Below are 19,551 nucleotides of genomic sequence, written 5' to 3'. Positions count from 1 at the left end.
TGGACCCTCGACTGTGGTCAAAGGAGACAAGTAAGGGTGCCATCAGCGAAACCAGAAAGGACCACTTGATAGGATTTTTGTGGTTAAATCCTTATCAAGTGGGGGAGACTTGTACAACGATGGTCAAAGGAAAATTGATCATCGAAGTGGTCATTTGGTGGTTTTGAATCAAGCTTGTTCTATTCTCTGATCAAGACTAGAATAAGTTTGGTTGGAATATTTTTCCTTGGGACAAGGTATAATCATCACCGGATTCGGGGACGAATCCATTTCAAGTGGGGGAGACTTGTCACGCCCCCAATCCTGGAAAGGATTGTCGGGACGGCAATGGTTCGAGGAAACGTACCAGCCAGTCTTAGGACATCAAGGCAAGCGTTCCATGGTCGAGAAATAAGGTTAAGGACATAAGGAAACTTAGACTTAACCTTATACAAGCTAAGAGACAGCTAGGATGAGTAAGACGGTAACTGGACGAAGTGGACGAGTAGCTCGACCAGCTCAATGAAGCTAGGTTTAGTTCACTCCAGCTCAGTCCCTACTAAGTCAGCTCCACTAGCTGGACTACTAGCTCACCCAGCTGAGGCAGCTGAGAGTCAGATAACCTCAGCTAGACGGACTTTTCGGGCTTTAGGCCGATTGTCTGGGTCCGGGTCAGTGGCGGGCTGTGAGGTCCGGCCATGAGGCCATGGGCTGTTGGGTCTTTGGGCAAGGCCGTGGCTAAGTCCAAGAGGCTTGGGGTGTGGGTTGGGCTTGTGACCGACCCCAAACCCAATCAGAAAGGGCGAAGGGATGCAAGTGGCCGAAAGGGGACAACCCTTGGCCGATGGTGCCCATTCGCTAGCAAGTCGTGCCTGTTCGTGGGGCAAGACTTACCACCTCGTTTTCTATAAATATGTGGGGCTCTCCTGTCGATTTAATTATCCAATTCCAGAGTAAAATACTCAGAGAAAAACGTAGAGAGAGAGAGAGAGAGTCCTGGCCAAGAGATCGGCCGAAAACGGGCCGGTCGTGGTGGTTTTGTATCTCCGGCAAGGAGAACGGTTTAGGAGAGAGGAGGCCGTGTGGTTATGAATGCCCAAGGCGTAGAGAAAGGTCTGGAGAAGGACTCCAAAGCCGTGGTTCAGTCAGAGAGGGTCAGTGGGGTAACCACCGACTCATCGGCTAAGACAATCGGACAGTCCGAACCGGTCTAGCCATGGGCGTTTGGATTGTGTCCATTGGCGTGGCCTTGTGGATATGTTGGGATTGGTTATAACTGTGGTTCTGGTTGAGTAATACGGTCGCGGTCCATAACCGTCAAGTTAGGCGCGCGCATGGTCTAAACCGGCCTCAGGTGAACCGAGTGGATATGGGCGGTTCTGTTCTGTTCTGAACGGTTGCAACCCTTCCCTGAACAGTCACAATGGTTAATGACTTGTTTAGGTTAAGGCGTGGTCCTTTGGCCATAGGCCGGAGACACGCATGGACCAGACAGTCCCTACGGACAGTTAGGTCGAACGGTTGGAACATCTGAATGGGTGCGAGTTGCCAATGTTCATGAGATTCCAAGAGGCACGTGTGTCCAAAGGGTACTAGTTCCCAAAGGGTGTGAGTTCCAAACTGTGCCATTGGTTCAAGGCTTAGGCCGAACCAAGTGGACAGTCCGCGGCTGCATAGTCGAACGGACGGACGGTCAGTTTAACCGGAGTGTTGTGTCGCAAGGTCTGATTGGTTGCAAGGCAATCCGGTTTGGTCTTGGGCCTTACTCTGTGGTATGGATCCAGGCTTTGTGTCGGATCAGCTAAGAAGGTCTGTGAGCCTTTGGGCGGGACTTATAACTGGTCGATCGCACCTAGATCTTAACCAGACGGTAAGACGGGACTATGGATGATCCGGCTATGGTTGGATGGTTCTGGCCGCAAAGGCTAAGTGGGATATCTTACAATCAACTTTGGGTTGGTGAGTAGGATAGGCGCCATATGTCTTATGTAGGGAGTAGACCTACATGATGGCAATGGAAGGCCGGTTATATCAGTACGTGCTAAGTGGACAATGGCTTATCAAGTCTAGTGGTCGGATCATGTTTCATGACGATGGTTCGATGGCCGAACACTAGTATGGATAGTCACGTTGCTGGAGTAAGAGTATTGATGTGATGCTTCTAGGTATCAACCTTGGTATTGATAGCTTCGAGATTGGCTAAGGGTCATGACGAAGTGTATGGCTAGTACTATGTGTCGTAGACAATAAGTACTAAGCCTAAGTATGGTTGTTCAAGGAATACCGTGTAAGATCTGGTCATGGTTGAGTATGGACGAACTGACCTCTGGATGATGGTCTAAGGTGTCAGTACTAACCTGATTATTGAATGCATCGGTTGGTATGAACAAGTCATATCTGTTGTCTGGGTTAAGTCCCAAAGCCGGTCAGGCCAGATGATGACTCATCAGTTCCAAGTCATGTGAGGATGGTTGGTTGATTGACTTAGGATCTAATGAGCTTTGTCAGTCAATAAGATGGACTTGGTACTATTGCCTATAAGGCAAAAGGATTTCGGATTGTGCTTGAGCCGAGATAGGCCAAATACATATCCTTATCCTTTCGAAGACTTCTCAGAGGTCACTTATGTCTGTGGGGATGGTTGGTTGAATGACTAAGTACCTAGTGGAGTTGTTTGATGCAGCAGTCAAGATAAGGACCTTAAGTAAGATCATTGAGTGATCGTGGTCCAACTGTTAAGCAAGAGCAATTCGAGTCAATGGAGGACCGATGAGTTAATAAGCTCCATAGATGTGGCAAAGGTATGATCTAGCATTTACTTATGTAGATCTAGATAGAATGGTTTAGGGGAATGAAACCTCAGAATCGTATGACTTGGTTTGGGTTTTGGATTGACCATTAAGCTAAGTGGTAGTTGAGTAAACTGACCAAGGCTAAGGTGATTCGACGAGACAAGTGTTAGATTGGTTTTAGACCAATGTTTAATTAGAGAATAATCCGCTGCGAATCTGTTGAAAGGATCTAGGCTATTAATGACTAGGGAAGTCTTTAGCTAAGATCTAAGTTAGCCCTCGCCTTTAGGCGATATAATAAATAAAGGGCAAAAATTAATAGGTTCGGCTAGGAAGTGGACCGAGCGACGTGAGGCATCAACCGCGGCCTAGGTGGTCGGGATCGGGTCTTACACTGTCTTTTCAATTCACATAGGACGTCCGTGGCTGTCCGCCAGCACACACATGACGTCTGTGGCTGTCCATGGCTGTCCGTAAGCACACACAGGACGTCCGTGGATGTCTGTGTGTGTCCGTGTTTTTCCGTCAGCACACACAGGACATCTGTGGCTGTCCATCAGTACACATATCAGCACACTGGTCCTTGGACTCAGAACGCTGGCCCTTCCCGTGGACTGTTCGGGTGATTTTGGCCCATGTGGGCTGTCTGTTCAGTACACACAGGACGTCCGTGGGTGTCCGCCAGCAGATACAGGACGTCCCTGGCTGTCTATCAGCACACACAGGCCGTCCGTGTGTGTCTGTGTATGTCCATCAGCACACACAGGACGTCCGTGTCTGTCCATCAGTACACATATCAACACGCTGGTCCTTGGACTCAGCATGCTGGCTCTTCCCGCGGACAGTTCTGGTGATTTTGGCCCACGTGGGCTGTCTGTTCAGTACACACAGGACATCTGTGGGTGTCCGCCAGCACACACATGACGTCTGTGGCTGTCCGTCTGCACACACAGGCCGTCCGTGTGTGTCTGTGTGTGTCCGTCAGCACACACAGGACGTCCGTGGCTGTCTATCAGCACACATATCAGCACGCTGGTCTTTGCCTCAGCACACACAGGACGTCCGTGGCTGTCCATCAGCACACATATCAGCACGTTGGTCCTTGGACTCAGCAAGCTGTCCCTTCCCGTGGACTGTTCGGGTGATTTTGGCCCACGTGGGCTGTCTGTTCAGTACACACAGGACGTCTGTGGCTGTCCGCCAGCACACACAGGACGTCCGTGGCTGTCCGTCAGCACACACAGGACGTTCGTGGCTGTCCCTGTGTCAGTGTTTTTCCGTCAGCACACACATGACGTCCGTGGCTGTCCAGCAGTACACTTATCAGCACGCTGGTCCTTGGACTCAGCACGCTGGCCCTTCCCGTGGACTGTTCGGGTGATTTTGGCCCACGTGGGTTGTCTGTTCAGTACACACAGGACGTCTGTGGGTGTCCGCCAGCACACACAGGACGTCTGCGGGTGTCCGCCAGCACACACAGGACGTCCGTGGCTGTCCGTCAGCACACACAGGCTGTCCGTGTGTGTCTGTGTGTCTCCGTCAGCACACACAGGACGTTCGTGGCTGTCCATCATATATCTACACGCTGGTCCTTGGACTCAGCATGCTGTCCCTTCCCGCGGACAATTCGGGTGATTGGCCCACGTGAAATCGGGTGATTGGCCCACGTGGGTTGTCTGTTCAGTACACACAGGACTTCTGTGGGTGTCCGTTAGCACACACAGGTAGTCCGTGGCTGTCCGTGTGTGTCCGTCTGCACACACAGGACGTCCATGGATGTCCATAAGTACACATATCAGCACGTTGGTCCTTGGACTCAGCACGCTGACCATTCCCATGGACTGTTCGGGTGATTTTGGCCCACGTGGGCTGTCTGTTCAGTACACACAGGACGTCCGTGGGTGTCCGCCAGCACACACAGGACGCCTGTGGCATTCCGTGGCTATCCGTCAGCACACACAGGACGTCCGTGGCTGTCGGTGTGTGTCCGTGTGTGTCCATCAGCACACACATGACGTCCGTGGCTTTCCATCAGTACACGTATCAGCACGTTGGTCCTTGGACTCAGCACGCTGACCCTTCTCGTGGACTGTTCGGGTGATTTTGGCCCACGTGGGCTGTATGTTCAGTACACAAAGGATGTATGTGGGTGTCCGTCAGCACACACAAGATGTTCGTGGGTGTTCGTCAGCACACACAGGACGTCTGTGGCTGTCCGTGTGTGTCTGTTTGTTTCCTTGTGTGTCCGTCAGCACACACATGACGTCTGTGGCTGTCCATCAGTACACATATCAGCACGTTGGTCCTTGGACTCAGCACGCTGACCCTTCCCGTGGACTGTTTGGGTGATTTTGGCCCACGTGGGATGTCTGTTCAGTACACACAGGACGTCTGTGGCTGTCCGCCAGCACCCACAGGACGTCTTTGGCTGTCTGTCAGCACACACAGGACGTCTGTGGCTGTCCATCAGTTCACATATCAGCACGTTGCTCCTTGGACTCAGCATGCTGAACCTTCCCGTGGATTGTTCGGGTGATTTGGGCCCACGTGGGCTGTCTGTTCAGTACACACATGACGTCCGTGGGTGTTGTAGTACCCACGACTGAGGTTCCCATTATCCGCAAAGGTCCTACCACAAGGTCCGGTTCAAGAGTTATAAGAGCTGGATTTGCCAAAGCTGTCCAGGAGCTGCTTGCACAAGAACAAACCGGGTTCAAGCAACTATTGATCCAGGAGTTGTCTGACTTAAAGCTGGAAGACACCGGTGAACCACTAGAGGTTCCAGACCCTGTCCATTCGAGCCAGTTCTCCTCCATCGGCCAGAATGAAGCCGGCCTGACCATTTCCACCTTCATACTCAATCCATCCAACCAACTTGCTTCCGGTTCAGAGATATAGCCGACCATCAGAAGTAGTAGTATGTGTTGTACTCTTTTTCCTTATCGAGGCTTTGTCCCACTGGGTTTTCCCGAAAGGTTTTAATGAGGCAACAAGCAAGCATACTATGAGTTCTGATCCGGACATCTCAAACCGCGACCGGTCTATTGTTTTCTTTATTTTATTTTGGTTAAGACTTTGGCCATTTGTCTAGGCCTTTTTTTTTATTTAAAGTCCAGTAAGGAACATCTATTTAAACCCTTGTAGTTGCCAACTTTTCGGCTAAGTCTTTTATGAAATCGTTTTTGCTTTAGCAAAGAAACCCTAAGTCTTTCAGTTGTGTGAAACATTGAGAGCAGCCGTGTGACATATCAAAGAGCCGATCCATTGTTCTTTGTGGCGTCCTTCGATCCATTCCATTCCTTGTCCGAATCTTGAGAGAGACATACGTCCAACAAGAGCCGGATCCATATCTATCTTCTTAACCGACCTAGGCATCTTGCTGAGAGAGACATACGTCCAGCAGCAGATCCCATCCGCCAATCTACTCTCTTCTCTATCTTTTGTTTTAGATTTCATTCTACCAATTCCATAAAAACCCAAAAGAATCATAACTTGTTTCTGTTCTACATCCTGTTGAAAACTCACTAAAAGTTCCTATCTGTTTCAGGTTCGATCACAAGCAAGAGACGAGCTGGCCAGTACCATCCGTCCGAGGCAAGACTGAACCGCGGAACGGCCATCCGTCCGTCCGACCCTCCGACCCGTGCCTACAACATTTTGGTATCAGAGCTGAAGTTTCCTGCGAAACTCAGTTCTTTCTGAACCCTAGCCGTCACCATTCAAAAAAAAATATTTACTTTCCTTATTTTTTAAAAAAAAAAAAATTTCGGAATTGTTCTCCAAGTTTTTGATCTTTCCATTTAAAAAAAAAATATATAAAATTTATTTACTTTCCTTATTTTTAAATTTTCGAATTGTTTTCCAAGTTTTCAAAAAAAAAAAAAAAATATTCCCTTTCCTTTTTCAAACCTGATTCGATTTTGTATTAACTTTTTTTTGCATTTACTCTTAGCCTTGGTCGATACTCAAAGTATCCGACCCAAGCAACTATTTAACCCCCCCTCTTGCCTTTTAATCTTTCTTTGAGTTTCTTCTCAGAGAACTATGGGAGATGTAGGTCAAGACCAAGCGGCCATAAACGCTCAGCTCCTAGCTGACAATGAGGAACTGAGGGCGAGTCTTAGGACTATCAAAGCCGAGCTTGCTCAGATACGGCAGGGAGGCAGGCCCAACGGACCTCGACCACCAGGAAGGCATCAGCCGGACCCGCATGACACTGACTCGGACGCGGACAGTACCGATGATACGCGCAGTCAGGACGAGGAGAGGCCAAACCGGGGAGGTAGGAGGAACGCGCGAGGACCCCGGGCCCAAGTAGGAGGAGGCCGCGACCATAGGGGAGGTCGAGACCGAGAGGAGGAAGAGCCCTGGTTGGGAGGCAAGGCGCTTAAGCTTCATCCCCCAACGTTTGCCGGCAAGGTTGATCCGGATGCCTACATCGTGTGGGAGAAGCGCATGGAGTACATCTTCGACTATTACCAATATAGTGAGGCCAAGAAGGTTGCCCTAGCAGCAGCCCAGCTGACGGACAATGCTCTTTCGTGGTGGGATCGAGACGTTGCTAAGTCCGGGCCAGTGTGGAGAGCGCGTAATTGGACCGAGATGCAGACCAAGCTTCGCGCGATGTACATTCCATCTTACTACCAGCGTGATGTACTAAAACGTTTTCGTAAACTTACGCAGGGAACTAAGACTGTGGAGGAGTACTTCGAGGAGTTCGAGGCACTTAGGAATAAGCTTGAGACCGACGAGCCCGAGGAGACAATGATGTCCCAATTCCTGGAAGGGCTGCAAGACCGCATTGCCCGCAAGGTGGAGAGACAACATTATGAAGACTTCAACGATCTGTTGAACTTTGCTACGCAAGCCGAGCAGCACATCAAGCGCAAGACGGCCAGTACCAGCCGCAGCAAACCTGCTTGGACTCAACCGGGTTCAAAGTAAGGCGACAAGGGCAAGACGATTGAGATTGAGAGCCGATTCAAGACAAACCAGGCTGAATCGTCTAATGCAACTAAGCCGGAGCAGGGTAAGACTCAAGCCCAAAATTTGCGTACTCGTGACATCATTTGTTATAAGTGTCAGGGCAAAGGCCACTACGCTCGGGATTGTCCAAACAAACGAGTGATGGTCCTAAAGGGGGATGGTGAGTATGAATCCCAAGATGAGGCAGAGGCCGTGACAGTGATCTCTGATGAGGAAGTAACCGACTACCCGGAGACAGGCGAGCTGCTAGTGACCCGGAGAGCTCTTAGCACCCTCTTTGACCCAGAGACCATCCAGCGGGAGAACATCTTCCACACCAGATGTAGTGTTGATCACAAGGTATGTAGTTTGATCATAGATGGCGGATCTTGTACTAACGTGGCTAGCAAGTATCTTGTTGATAAGCTAGGGTTGGTCAAAACTGCCCATCCTCGACCATACCGTCTCAAATGGCTCAATGATGAGACTGAGCTCAAGATTGCCGAACAAGTTGTTGTGTCCTTCAGTATTGGCAAGTACCAAGACCAGGTCAAGTGTGATGTTGTGCCCATGCAAGCCGGCCATATACTTCTCGGAAGGCCGTGGCAGTTTGACAAGGAGACACTTCACCATGGCCGCACCAACATCTACAGTTTCGTCCACAACAACAAGAAGCACAGCCTAGCACCTCTCAGCCCTCAAGAAGTTCATGAAATGCAGAAGGCAATGACGCAGTCCGGCCAGGTAAGTAACACTAACCTTTACATGACTTCCGGACAAGTGCTTAAATCGTTACAACGTGAGACACAGGTGCTACTAATGATCTTTAAGGAAGGTTGTTTTGCAGGTTTAGAAGCTCCTGAAGTACCGGACGTAGTACAGGACCTCATGGGACGATACAAGGATGTCTTCCCTGACGAGATCCCTGCCGGTTTACCCCCTGTCCGTGGCATAGAACATCAGATCGATCTTGTACCCGGCGCGCCACTACCAAACCGAGCCGCTTACCGTGCCAACCCTGAGGAAGCTAAGGAGCTGGAACGGCAGGTCCAAGATCTCATGGACAAAGGCTACATCCGCGAGAGCCTTAGTCCCTGTGCAGTCCCGGTCCTACTAGTGCCTAAGAAAGATGGGACATGGCGCATGTGTGTGGACTGCCGAGCCATCAACAACATAACCATCGGTACCCTATACCTAGATTAGATGATATGTTGGATGAACTGAGTGGGTCTGTTGTGTTTTCTAAGATTGATCTCAGGAGTGGATACCATCAAGTCCGCATGAAGGAAGGAGATGAGTGGAAAACTGCCTTCAAGACCAAGCAAGGTCTATACGAGTGGCTGGTGATGCCGTTTGGCCTTACCAACGCCCCTAGTACCTTCATGAGACTCATGAATGAGGTCCTCCGACCTTACATTGGTAAATTCGTGGTTGTATATTTTGATGATATCTTGATTTACAGCAGGTCTTTAACTGAACACATGGGACACCTAGAACAGGTTTTGAAAGCCTTAAGGCAAGAAGGCCTTTATGCTAACCTTAAGAAATGTGTATTCTGCACTGATCAGTTGGTATTTTTAGGCTTTGTTGTGAGTTCACAGGGACTGAAGGTTGATGAAGAGAAGATCAAGGCGATACAAGACTGGCCGACTCCGACCACGATCGGACATATCCACAGCTTCCATGGACTGGCCAGTTCCTATCGACGATTTGTGAAGGACTTCAGTACCATTGCCGCCCCAATGACCTCCGTGATCAAGAAGAATGTAACCTTTGCTTGGGGCCCTGCCCAAGAGGAGTCTTTCAACAGACTTAAATATAGCTTGACACATGCACCGGTTTTAACTCTTCCTAACTTTGATAAACCTTTTGAGATTGAGTGTGATGCTTCAGGGACAGGAATAGGAGCCGTGCTGACCCAAGGAGGCCGGCCAGTGGCCTTTTTCAGTGAGAAATTGAGTGGAGCCGCCCTCAATTACCCCACCTATGATAAAGAGCTATATGCTCTAGTAAGGTCGCTTGAAACTTGGCAACATTATCTTTTGTCTAAAGAGTTTATTATTCATACAGATCATGAGACTCTTAAGCATTTGAGGGGCCAGACCACACTCAAGAAGAGGCATGCTAGGTGGCTGGAGTTCGTGGAAACTTTCCCTTATGTGATTAAGTACAAGAAGGGAAAGGACAACATAGTGGCCGACGCCCTATCTCGGCGCCACACACTCATTACCACCATGGAGGCTAAGATGATGGGTTTTGAGCAACTCAAAATGTCTTATGAAACTGACCCTGACTTTTCTGAGCTTTACAGTAACACGGCTAAGGGGGCCATGGGTCCATTCTATCAGCAGGACGGGTTCCTCTTCAAGGAGAAACGCCTGTGTATTCCTCATGGTTCCATGCGAGATTTACTGACCAGAGAAGCTCATGGGGGTGGGTTGATGGGGCATTTCGGTCGGGATAAAACTCTGAACGTCCTGTCCGACCACTTCTATTGGCCTCGGATGAGGCGCTACGTCGAGAGCCTTTGCGCCAAGTGCACTGTCTGTCTCAAAACCAAATCCAGGTCGCATCCTTATGGATTACACATGCCTTTACCTATTCCTATTGCACCGTGGGTCGACCTGTCTATGGACTTTGTGCTGGGCTTGCCCAAGATAGAACACAAGGATTCTATTTTTGTTGTAGTGGACAGGTTCTCCAAGATGGCACACTTCATTCCGTGTTCCAAGACCAATGATGCAAGCCAAACCGCTGATCTCTTCTTCAAGGAAGTGGTGCGCTTACACGGAGTGCCTCGTACCATCGTGTCCGACCGAGACACAAAATTTCTCAGCCACTTCTGGAGGACATTATGGAAAAAGCTTGGAACCAAGCTCCTTTTCTCGACCACTTGCCATCCACAGACTGATGGACAGACCGAGATCGTGTATGGCTTTAGACCAGAGACGCCCATGGACCTAGCCGCATTGCCACCAGCCATGCAACTCAGCCAAAGTGGTGACAAAAAGGCTGAGTTTGTGAAGAACATGCACCGGCAAGTCAAGGAGACCTTGGAGAAGAAGGCTGAAAGGAACCGGATTAAGTTCAACAAGGGGCGCACAGAAGTTATCTTCCAACCAGGCGACTGGGTGTGGCTCCACATGAGGCCAGAACGGTTTCCGGAAGAGAGGAAGAGCAAATTATCCCCACGAGGGGACGGACCATTCCGAGTGCTCGATCGGATCAATGACAATGCCTACCGGCTAGAACTGCCAGGTGAGTTCCAAGTTTCCCGAACGTTCAATGTGTCTGACTTGTCCCCTTATATTGCAGATGACGGAGATGTTCTGAGGACAGACCCTGTTCAAGAGGGAGGGGATGTTGTAGTACCCACGACTGAGGTTCCCATTATCTGCAAAGGTCCTACCACAAGGTCCGGTTCAAGAGTTATAAGAGCTGGATTTGCCAAAGCTGTCCAGGAGCTGCTTGCACAAGAACAAACCGGGTTCAAGCAACTATTGATCCAGGAGTTGTCTGAATTGAAGCTGGAAGACACCGGTGAACCACTAGAGGTTCCAGACCCTGTCCATTCGAGCCAGTTCTCCTCCATCGGCCAGAATGAAGCCGGCCTGACCATTTCCACCTTCATACTCAATCCATCCAACCAACTTGCTTCCGGTTCAGAGATATAGCCGACCATCAGAAGGAGTAGTATGTGTTGTACTCTTTTTCCTTATCGAGGTTTTGTCCCACTGGGTTTTCCCGAAAGGTTTTAATGAGGCAACAAGCAAGCATACTATGAGTTCTGATCCGGACATCTCAAACCGCGACCGGTCTATTGTTTTCTTTATTTTATTTCGGTTAAGACTTTGGCCATTTGTCTAGGCCTTTTTTTTTATTTAAAGTCCAGTAAGGAACATCTATTTAAACCCTTGTAGTTGCCAACTTTTCGGCTAAGTCTTTTATGAAATCGTTTTTGCTTTAGCAAAGAAACCCAAGTCTTTCAGTTGTGTGAAACATTGAGAGCAGCCGTGTGACATATCAAAGAGCCGATCCATTGTTCTTTGTGGCGTCCTTCGATCCATTCCATTCCTTGTCCGAATCTTGAGAGAGACATACGTCCAACAAGAGCCGGATCCATATCTATCTTCTTAACCGACCTAGGCATCTTGCTGAGAGAGACATACGTCCAGCAGCAGATCCCATCCGCCAATCTACTCTCTTCTCTATCTTTTGTTTTAGATTTCATTCTACCAATTCCATAAAAACCCAAAAGAATCATAACTTGTTTCTGTTCTACATCCTGTTGAAAACTCACTAAAAGTTCCTATCTGTTTCAGGTTTGATCACAAGCAAGAGACGAGCTGGCCAGTACCATCCGTCCGAGGCAAGACTGAACCGCAGAACGGCCATCCGTCCGTCCGTCCGTCCGTCCGTCCGTCCGACCCGTGCCTACAACAGTGGGTGTCCGCCATCACACACAAGACGTCCGTGGCTGTCAGTCAGTGATGTTAGGAGTTTTCAAGGCTCCTAAGACAAATGCTGTAGTATAAATGATTGTCGAACCAGTTCTGAGAGATATCAAAGCACCGAGAATGCAAGTAATCACTTAATCTAAGTGCAATCAATGATTTAGATGGGTTTTTAAACTATGACTAATTAAAAGAAATAACTAAATGATACTTTGTTAACTATTGGAAAAGAGAACTCATGGATATAGGGATTAGACCTCGGGTGATCAAGTTTCGAACTAAAGATGGCAAACGATCAATCAATCTATTAACCTTAAGCTTGGACACAATCCTAAACAAACTCTATGTCTAGATGAATGTTCATTTACTTAACACAAGTCAAACATCAAATGTCTTTGGTTGAATAATATGAAAGCAATCATAACTAGCAAGTCCAATGGCTATCTTAGCACCTCTAACAACAAATGTCTTTGGTAAAGTATGCTAAAAGCTAAGAAGAGTTGTCTCGGGCATTTCCTCGAACACCTTTCGGGGGGAAATGCCTAAGGTTCAACTACTGAGTGGCCAACTCAGAAGATGCATTATGCTCACTCAACTAGCAAGGAAATATGAATGATCTACACTAAAACATCCTAGTTCTAACCTAATCACCCTAAATCTCCCTAACCCATGAATTCAAAAGGTGATTACTCACTAATCTCCATGATTCCTCTTAAACCCATGTTGGATTTCAGATTAATCATGTAGAGAAACTCAGGAAAAATAGATAAGAACACAGAATTCTCAATAATAAACTGATCAATTGATTCAAAGAGATGACTTTCCAAAGGTTTTTGGTGGTTTTTCTAAGAACAAAGATAATCCCCTCTTGGTGGCTTACAGAGTATTAAAACATAGGTTTTCAGAATAAAAAGCGTGCATAATAAAATGACAAAAAGGCCCTTGAGAAAACATGAATTCGAGCAGATAGGCGACGCGCAGCGACCTCGGCAAGTCGCTCCAGCACGTCGCTCTGGGCTTCGGGAGCGACCTCAGGGTGTCGCTGCGAGAGGTCGCTCCGGCTTCAGTTTTGAGCTCTGTTTCGTCAAAAGAGCGAGCGACTTCAGGACGTCGCTCCAACGTGGTCGCTCCGAGAGATAAGGCACAGCGACTTCAGGACGTCGCTCCGGTTAGGTCGCTCCGAGAGGTAAGGCACAGCGACTTCATCGTGTCGCTGCGGTTAGGTCGCTCCGGTGTGTTGCTCGTCCGCTGATCACCTTAAACACTTCTTTTGAGCTCCTAATGCACCCAAACGTCTCCAAGAACTCCATGTGATACTCCAATACCTGATAAGGACTCATGTATGCAAAATGCAACCTAAACATGACTAAATCCTAATCTATATGATCAAAATGCATATGGATGGATGGATAAAACAATGGAAATATGCATGATATCAACTCCCCCAAACTTGTTCTTTGCTTGTCCACAAGTGAACTTTCTAGAACTCATAGGGAGAGAGATTTGAAGGTGGGAGCTCATAGCCAAAAGAAACACCACTAGCAAATATAATTAGCACACTCTCTTATTACACTCTAGCTTCTCTAGGCCTATCTCAACTCCTTTTGTCCCTACACTCATCATCAAACATCCACACATTCAAATCAACCAACTCTCACATTCATTAAGCACAAAACATCAGGTGAATTCTTGCAAATGGTCCGTTGGTCCAAGTCATTTGGTTGGGTAAGGGAAGGCTTTTATTCAAGTGATTCAAGAAGTTCAAAACATATGATCTTTAAGGTGGTTTACTCTCAAAACAAGTAGCCTTGACATTGCACATAATATATCTAAGAAAGGGACCAACTCATGCATACAATGCTCAATCTCCATTGTTCTACCCTTTTCCCAAACATACAATTACACGATCATTCCCAAATGTCAAACCCAACTCACATCTCTCACCAAAAGATCCTAAGAACTTTAACTCTTTCTTTTTGAAATCTACAAGGGATTTTTCTACAACCTCAAAACATTTCTTAGCTCCTAACAACTTTGCTAGCCCCCTTTTCTTTCTTTTCTTTTTTTTGTTTTCGATTTCTTTTTTTTTTTTTTATATTTTTTTTTTTAGGTTGGGGGCCAAGACTTTTCAAAACTAGAGCTAGAGGTTCTCTACTTATCCCAGAAAATCAATTCACTTAAGCACAAAGAGTCTATCTTTTTTATTTTTCATTTCCCCCAAATCATGATCACAACACTCACCCTCCCACCTATAGCTAGACAAAAGAGTGTCCAATCTAGCAAAAATGAAGATCAAGCATTGTCGTTCCCGATACTCTCAACATTATGCGCATGTAAGACTTTCCGAAGAAGGCCTCACTCATCAAACAATGAAAGCTTAAAAGGAAGGAAAGGTTTTGGGAGTGGTCTACCACTAGAGTTTGTCAAAAAGATTGGCATAAAAGATGTGACAACTCCAGTGTGTATAGCCATGACTCAGTATACAAGGGACCCTAAGCAAGAAGCATTAAGTTCATTCATTTCTAGTAAGGTTGTAGTTGGCTTCAAAGACTGAGTTTCAGCAATCAACAAGTTTCAAGAAGAGTTTTCAAGGCTCGAAACATACAAGTCTTTTCGAGAGGTGCATGGCTACTCAATGGTGCAACGTAGTGTTCTTTACAAGGCATTTAAAATCATTGCTCCCAATGCAAGTGAATGCAACCTATATGCTCTAGACTCTCCTAATGGTGCAAATGATGCAAACTAAATGAAAACTCTTTTTTTTTTTTTTTTTTTTTTTATGCAAATAGGTGTGCAATGCATGACTCAAATGAAACACAATCAAAGCAAACATGATCAAATGCTTGGTACCTCCCCCAAACTTGAGTTACACAGTCTTTGTGTTGTCAAAGAAAGAAGGAGATACCGAGAAGAAAACTAATATGCAAAAATGAAATGGTATATACAAGGGAGAGAAAGAAGTACCTCCTATGGATAATAGGTGGGGGCAGATGCCCCAGCATCGTCGTCGTCAGGAGGGAAGGTGGTGTAGTAACCACCGGATGCTGAACCGGAGCCTCCATACCATGGCTGGCTCTCAACCTCGTCAATCTCGTGCTCACTGTCAGAAGAAGCGAGGGATGGGGATTTGTTGCCGGAAGTGGAAGGTTGAGTGGGTGGGTTCCTCCACTTACGCTGAAGCTGCGCAGCAGTGAGGGGGAAGCCAAGAGCATCAGGCGGGGGTGGGGGCTGGGGGTTTGAGGTGTTCGCGAAAGCGAAATCGGCTGAGCTACATCCAGCTATTCCTCCCCTAGTTAAGACATCAGCTACTTTCTTCATGAACTTGGCTGAAGTCTTTGCCTGCTTCTTCACAGTCTTGCTGAGCGCCTTGCACTTATCCTTCAGCTTTTCTATCGTTCTGTCCTGAGCTTTGTTCCACCTCTGGAGACGACCAATGTGGTCATGAGCATCACGGAGAGCTCCAGGGGGAAGGACTCCGTCATGGGGCTTGAAGTAGTAGCGCGGAGGTCCATAGATATGCTCAGACGTGTCTGCAACAGGCGGGTCAGGTTGCGTAGGGACACTCCTTCTCCTTGATGAAGCTGCTTGAATTGGATCGAGAGGCCCGTGTTCTCCGAGAAAGTACTCCTGGGGAATGTTGAAGCTGACAGCTCCTGGTATCTCTAAACTCGTCAGGTTCCGGTTTGGAAGAACCACCTCGACTGGCTTGCCCTGCAAGTAGTAGTGGTAGACGTAGTCCTTCCCATACATCCCACTGAAATAGGTGGCAATCCTCAAGTAGGTGCCATCAATGAACCTAGGCCCCGCTGCGTCCTTTCCCAAGGGAACATTCAGAAATTGGAGCAGTGGTGTGATCATTCCGCCTATCCCCATCTTTGGGCGCGAATCAGTGGTGTACCACGCCCAGTCTCTGTAGTGTTCGGGACGGCCCACAAAGAAACTGACCATCCCAAAGGTAGCATAGATATCAGTGCTGGGAAGGGGTAACACTCCAGGTTGAGCGTAAGGACGGATAGCCGGACAGAGCAGTCGCATGTCTTCCTCAGTAACATTACCAGCTTGCTTCCGTGGGTAGAAAGCATGGACTAGCAATCTGTGGAGGTAGCGTACAGACGGGTGTCGGATGTGTGAGTTCTTGTCAGCCCCGGTAGAGTGCCTGTTTCCAGTGATCAACTTCCAAAGCTCTGTGGGGAGGTTCTCACACTTGGGAAGTGAGTGGTCTTCTAGGTCTTGGAACCCCATGACCCTCCCAATGTCCTTGAAGTTCATGTTGTATTCCCTTCCATTGACCTTGAACGTGATTTTTCCCCATCCTTGCCTCACATGCGCCGTGTCGTGGTAAGTGACCACAAGAGAGGATAGGAACTGACAAGTGACATCCTTGTAGAAAGGATAAGCCATGGTGAGGAGTTTTGGCATCTTCAAATGTCCCAGCATCGCCTCAATATCGGATTCTAGGCCCAACTCCTTCAGCAAATCGAGGTCGGCGAACCTGGTTGGAGCCCAAGTGACCCCATTCTTCAAGTGATCATACAGCTCCTCCACAGATGGAGTTTTTGCCCTGTCTCGATCCACAGCAACCCCTTTTCCTTTGGACATCTTGGCTTTTTTCGTAGGTGCCTGCTCATCAGCACTCTCAGTTTCACTCTCCTCATGAGTGGGAACTGCTACACTTTTCCCAGCCCTCTTCTCTTGTTCTTGCGATTTCCTTGCAGCCAAAGTCTGCTGTCGAACGGTTCTCTGCGTCCCTGACCCAGTTGGCTCGCAGGATAAAGCTTTTCCTCTTAGTGCAAACTCTTTTCTTTCAGCTTCTTGCTTCTCAGCTTCCAACTTTCCCTTTGTCTTTTTAACCATTTTCACCTGAAGAAGTAAAAACTTGAAAAGGGATAAGTAGTTGGAAGTAAAGAAAACAGGATTTTGCAAGAGAAAATTGCAAAAGTGAACTTAACAAATGAATTATCAATTTAAACTCAAGTTCAACACAATGCAACAATTCTCACTCTTGTAACACCTTAACACATCTAGTTCACCCACAAACTCACCCAATTAAGGTCAAATTCGAAAAATCCCTAATTCCATGAACCCTAATTTTGCCAAAGTGCAAATTAAACTCAATTTCACCATTAATTCAACAACCCAACTTGATAGATAAACTTTCCCTAGTCTATTTCACCACAATCTAGCAAGAAAGTGACCAAATTTCGACTTTCAAATTCTAGGGTTCATGGACCTACGAATTTGAATTTAAAAACTCAATACCTTGCTCTGGATGAAAGGAAATGGTGAATGGGTGGTGAGGAATATGCTACAGGGGCGAAAGCTTGGTTTAGAAACAAGAACTAGTTGATTTGGGTGAGAATTGAGAAGGTTTTGGGATTTTTGGTGTGGGTGAGTTTGAGAGAGTTTGTGAGTTTGTGAGAGGAGGGGAGAGTGAGAGAGATAGAGTCGCGGGGGTTGGGGGTAGGGTTAGGGTCGTCCGGTTCGGTCTAGGGTGGTTAGGGTCGGTTTACTTGAATTAAACCGGGGTTTAGAGTTAGGAAACTTACCTGGACCGGTTCGGGAGCGACGTGAGGGTGTCGCTGGGAAAGGTCGCTCCCGAGTCGTTTCCTCGCGTCGTGTTTCGACAAAACCGCGAGCGACCTTGGAGTGTCGCTCTCGAAACCTCGCTCTGGGCTGGAGCGACTTCAAGGTGTCGCTCTAGGACGTCGCTCCGGGTCAGTTTTTGAGCTCCGTTTCGTCGAAAACGCGAGCGACTCCGAGGTGTCGCTCCCATAATATCGCTCCCAGCTGGAGCGACCCTTCGGCCTCGCTCCGAGACCTCGCTCTGAGGCGATTTTTCTTGATCCGACGACGAAAACGCGAGCGACCTTGGAGTGTCGCTCTCGAAACCTCGCTCCCAGCTGGAGCGACCTTGAGGTGTCGCTGTGAGACCTCGCTCCCACGCACGACTCCTGCTCAAAATGAACCGATCAAGCACTTGCACACAACTTCTCTCTCTTTTTTTTTTTTATGCAATAAGATGAAAAATGGAAATACCAATGCAATATATACAAGGATACGCATGGGACTTCCTCCCAAGTGAGCTTGTTTTAAGTCCCGAGCTTGACTTTGCCTCCTTTTAGATTAGGCCGGGGTAGGATCAGACAGTGGAGTTGAAACCCCATCTTCCTCTGGTGCAGTAGCCATGTAGAGCTTAACCCTTTGTCCATTGACTGTGAAGTCTCTTCCATCAGTGCTCCACAAAACTATTGCGCCATATGGTCTAACCTCCTTGACCTTGAAAGGACCGGACCACCTTGACTTAAGCTTTCCTGGAAACAACTTCAGCCTAGAGTTGTAGAGAAGAACTTGGTCTCCTTCTTTAAACTCTCTCTTCAGGATGTTCTTGTCATGGAAAGCCTTAGTCTTCTCCTTGTAGATTCTTGAGTTCTCGAAAGCATCCATTCTTATCTCAGTTTTGAGCTCTGTTTCGTCAAAAGAGCGAGCGACTTCAGGACGTCGCTCCAACGTGGTCGCTCCGAGAGGTAAGGCACAGCGACTTCAGGACGTCGCTCCGGTTAGGTCGCTCCGAGAGGTAAGGCACAGCGACTTCATCGTGTCGCTGCGGTTAGGTCGCTCCGGTGTGTTGCTCGTCCGCTGATCACTTTAAACACTTCTGTTGAGCTCCAAATGCACCCAAACGTCTCCAAGAACTCCATGTGATACTCCAATACCTGATAAGGACTCATGTATGCAAAATGCAACCTAAACATGACTAAATCCTAATCTATATGATCAAAATGCATATGGATGGATGGATAAAACAATGGAAATATGCATGATATCAGTCAGCGCACACAGGACGTCGGTGGCTGTCAGTCAGCACACACAAGACGTCTGTGGCTGTCTATCAGTACACATATCAGCACGCTGGTCCTTGGACTCAGCACGTTGGCCCTTCATGTGGACTGTTCGGGTTATTTTGGCCCATGTGGACTGTCTGTTCAGTACACACAGGACGTCCGTGGGTGTCTGCCAGCACACACAGGATGTCTGTGGCTGTCTGTGGCTGTCCGTCAGCACATACATGACATCCGTGGCTATCCGTGGCTGTCCGTCAGCACACACAGGCCATTCGTGTTTGTCCGTGTGTGTCCGTCAGCACACACATGACGTCTGTGGCTGTCCATCAGTACACATATCTGCATGTTGGTCCTTGGAGTCAGCACGCTGACCCTTCCTGTGGACTGTTCGGGTGATTTTGGCCCACGTGGGCTGTCTGTTTAGTACACACAGGACGTCTGTGGGTGTCCGCCAGCACACACAGGACGTCTGTGGCTTTCCGTCAGCACACACAGGACGTCCGTGGCTGTCCGTGTGTG

This window comes from Brassica napus, unplaced genomic scaffold, assembly GCF_020379485.1.
Source record: "Brassica napus cultivar Da-Ae unplaced genomic scaffold, Da-Ae ScsIHWf_521;HRSCAF=783, whole genome shotgun sequence".
In the NCBI taxonomy this organism is placed as follows: domain Eukaryota; kingdom Viridiplantae; phylum Streptophyta; class Magnoliopsida; order Brassicales; family Brassicaceae; genus Brassica; species Brassica napus.
This window is presented reverse-complemented; position numbering follows the sequence as displayed.